This window comes from Leucopleurus acutus, assembly GCF_964270905.1.
Source record: "Leucopleurus acutus genome assembly, chromosome: 7".
NCBI lineage: Eukaryota > Metazoa > Chordata > Mammalia > Artiodactyla > Delphinidae > Leucopleurus > Leucopleurus acutus.
In genome coordinates, this window is record NC_139150.1 from 40,276,799 (window position 1) to 40,281,323 (window position 4,525).

The window sequence follows — 4,525 nt, forward strand, 5'->3', positions numbered from 1 at the left end:
AGCATATTAAGCTAAGTGTTTTTTCCTACTTTTCTTAGAGGTATATTAACTTAAAAGGCCTATAGAACTCAGACTATATCCATGCTAGCATGGTACACTTTACTCATTCTTAACTAGATTTTAGTATTATAATTAAAGTAGGAAATATACATACAAAATAGCAGAACAGGTAAACAGTGAAAATAATTATCCCTCCCATTCCACATTGTCCCACAGGGAGCTACTATTTAAAGGTTCTTAAGTATACTTTCTGGAATTTTCTATGCAGATTATTGTGCCCTGTTACCCTCTTCAACAGATGTCTTTTTTTCTCTTAATAATATACCTTAGAGTTCTATGTCAGTATATAAGGAGATGCTTCATTTACAAAAATGGCTGCAAGGCAATCCCTTATATGAATATACCATGATTTATTGAATCAGCTTCCTGTTAATGGGCATTTTAGAATATTTCTAGACTCATTACTAATAGCAATGGACACATAGCTTTCATACACATGTTAGTCATATCCACAGGGTAGATTCCTAGAAATGCAATTGCCAGGTCAAATAATACCTGAATTTAAAAATTTGAAAGATATTTCTAAACTATGCTTCGAAGAGAGTGTACCAATGTATATTCTCATTAATATGGTTTGAAATTGCTCATTTCCCCACATTTTTGCCAGTGATGTGCATTACCATTTTTTTTTGCAAAATGAAAGTTAAAATGGTATTTCACAATTGTTTTAAATTTTTATATTAAGTTATAAGAGAAATTGAGCATTTATTCATATGTTCCTAAGCTATTTATGTTTTATTTTTTCAAACTATTTATTCATGTCCTTTCCCTTTTTTTCTATAGGTTTATCTAATTTTTAAAAAATAATTAATGTATTTATTTTTGGCTACATTGGGTCTTCTCTGCTGCACGCGGGCTTTCTCTAGTTGTGGCGAGCGGGGGCTACTCTTTATTGCGGTACACGGGCTTCTCATTGCGGTGGCTTCTCTTGTTGCAGATCACGGGCTCTAGGCGCGCAGGCTTCAGTAGTTGTGGCACGCGGGCTCAGTAGCTGTGGCTCACAGGCTCTAGAGCGCAGGCTCAGTAGTTGTGGCACACAGGCTTAGCTGCTCCGCGGCATGTGGGATCTTCCCGGACCAGGGCTCAAAACCGTGTCCCCTGCATTGGCAGGCGGATTCTTAACCACTGTGCCACCAGGGAAGTCCTATTTACTTTTAGAACAGTTTTTAAATGATAAAAAAATTTCAACCTAAACACAATCATATGTGTTGAAAATCTTTTCTTTTTTTGAAATCAGGATATTTTTGGCCCGAAAAAATGTTTAGGTAGGGAAGTTTATCAATATTCCCCCTGGACCAGTGTTTAATTGTTTTTTATCAAAAGACAGAGAAGTGAATGACTAAATTATTTCACGTAATTAAAACACAAAACAAAGTTTTAGTTGTCTTTCATGAATAAATACATTTTAGAGGGTTTTTATTTTTAAATATTAGATTGTAATTATTTTTATCTGTAATATGTAAGCAAACCTTAGCTCCTATTTTTGAGAGTGTTAATTAATTCCCCACAGTCCGAAATGGGAAATTTGTTTCCACTGGTTTCCTTCTAGATTGAAAAGTAGCAGTCACCTCAAGAATCTTTGGGGTACCTGGTACAGAAGGGAGACTAAGCAAGACAGAGGGTCTTTTATCTAAGAGCCCCATGGATTCCAGTTTGCCCAGCTACGGGGTTCCGGCAGAATCAATAGGGCCTGCAATGTAGTAGATCACAAGGCAGCCTCTCTCGAAGGTCTTTTTAAGGCTTAAATTGCTTGTTGCATCCTAAGTTGTCCAACAGCTTTCTGTTCACCTCTGACAACTTGACTGAATTGTACACTCCTGGAGGTTCATGGCTTTGTCTCTAACATAGACTGCTTAATTAACACCCCAGCCTGTGCTGGAATTCATCTTTCTAAAAGTATCTAAGTAGAAAATACATAATTGTAAAACAATAATATGAGGAGATTCCACTACCAGAAGAAAGCGTAACTTGAGCCAATGAAACGCCGGTGACAGCTGACAAAATCAGTGGAAGACATAGCAAACTTTCATTGTCATTTGGGGAAAATGTATGTGATTCATGACTATAATAGCAGATATCCCACTACCACTTACCAAATTTGCCGTACATTCCTGTTCACTAAGTTGCCTTTCCTCCATAAATGCTTGCTGTTTAAAATGAAAATCTCTGCAAACATTAAAGAGTGAACTTGTATTGTCTTCTTTTTCTAAACTCAGACTGCCTTTATAGTCAGTAGCATACTAATTTGCACCCAACACTTCTCTGCTTATATCATAGGTGCTACTTCAGCTCCAAGGATACTGTGACAGCCTTAAAGGAGGGGCCATGTCATGAACTTTATCTTCCCATTGTGTCTAGTGAACTGCAGGATAAACAGATCTCAGCATCCCTGATTAGTTGTACTTGAACTAAATACTTGTTCACATGGCTGCCATCTAGAGACCCATCATTTCAACAAAAGCTCTGGAAGGTTTCTCAGAGTGACAGGACAAAAGTACAGCATAAGTTCAGAAAAATTAATCATTCTTATCTTCAGGTCCAAATATGTTACCAGGGTTTCCTTCCTGGTCCTGCAAATGTAAACCGCAAGCGTTAGCGGAATTCCTAAGCAGCATGTGGGATAAACCGCTGTACAACTTACTATCAATAGGCACAACAGGAAGCAGAAACGGCAAGATTCATTTCCCTCTATTTGACTAGTTCAAATGAGTTTCTTCTCTGCGTAGAGTAATATATGTAGCTCTCCAGCAGAAACGAGAAAATGTGAATGTCATCTTCATCACAGTCCAAAGGAAATATTAGAACCTGTACTGCTTTCTGTGTGTATGCTTGTGTGTATCACACACATACACATACGTGTGTGTGTGCGTGCACCCCAAGCCAGGCAAATAACTCCACTTATATCCTCCAAGCTTGCAGCTACAGGCTAGTTATTTTTGGAGATTTTTCCTGAAAGCATGTAAATCTCTCTGGCTGAGGCTAAGTTTTGCCTCCACTTTGAAGGCCTTCTTGGAGTTGCTGCCTTAATCTGCAGGCTAGATGGATTTTCTGGATATCTGGACTTTTGTGTACACGAAGATTTAACCCTCTAGAAGCCAGACTCCTTGTCTGGGTCACTGAGCCCTTATTACCCCTCCTGTTCCATTCTGTTCCCCAGATCATGTGCAGATCCTGGTCCAGGGATGTGGGCCAAGAATGTGGCCATCAGCTGTCCCACGAGGACACTAAGAGCAGGGGCCTCACAACCACTGGCTGGGCCCAAGCCTCTGATCAGCAGGGAGACCCTGGACAAGGCGCTTCACCTCTGAGTCTCAGGTTCCTAATCTACTAAGTGGGGTGAGCGGAGTGATGCTTAAATGAGATCATCCCTTTAATATGTTTAGAAAAACACCTGGCACAGAGTAAGTCTACCATAACTGTAGATATTGTGATTTCCGTCTTTCAGATTTGCATCAGGGCAAAAGTGGCAGGACACGGTTCTGGTGAAGCCCACCAGGGAACATGTCTATCAGCTGGGTGGCAGTTGGGTGGTCCATGGGACCAATCTCTGTTTGATAAAGCCTGAGACTGCAGCATCACAATTGCAGATAACCGCAGCAGGATGTAGAGAAACAGGAATATTGCTTGTAGGAATGTAAAATGGTGCAACCACTTTGAAAAACAGTTTGGCGGTTTGTTAAATTATTAAACATAATTATACCATACAACCCAGAAGTTCTACTCCTAGAAATGAAAACTTGCACATAAGTGTTCATAACAGCGTTATTAGAAATAGCCAAAATGTGGAAACACACAATCTCCATCAACTGGTGATTGGATAAACAAAATAAGGTATATTCATATTATAGAATACTATTCAGCAAACTACTGGTCAAATAGCTGCAACATAGATGAACCTCAAAAATATTATGTTAAGTAAAAGAGACTAGGGACAAAGGTCATATATTGTATAATTCCATTTATATCAAACGTGCAGAAAAGGCAAATCTATATAGACAGAAAGTAGACTAGTGGTTGCCTAGAACTGGGGGGTGGGAGTAAAAATAACTATAAATTGGCATGAGGAATATTTTTGAGGTGATGAAAATATTCTAAAATTGGATTTTGATGGTAGCTGCAAAACTTTGTAAATTTACTAAAAATCATTGAGGTTTACACTTAAAATGAGTGAATTTTATGGTATGTAAATTACACATCAATAAAGCTGTTTAAAAAAATGTTTCCACAAAGAAAACTGTAGGTCCAGATGGCTTCCCTGTGAATTCTACCAATAATCTGAGAAAGAAATATCACCAATATTATAAAAACTCTTACAAAGAACAGAAACATAGGAACTACTTCTCAAATAGTTTTTGTAGGCCAGCAGAATTTTTATACCAAAACTGAAAATGGCATAACAAGAAGGGAAAATTATAGGCCAGTTTTCTCCATGAACATGGATACAAACTTCCTAAACCAAAAACTC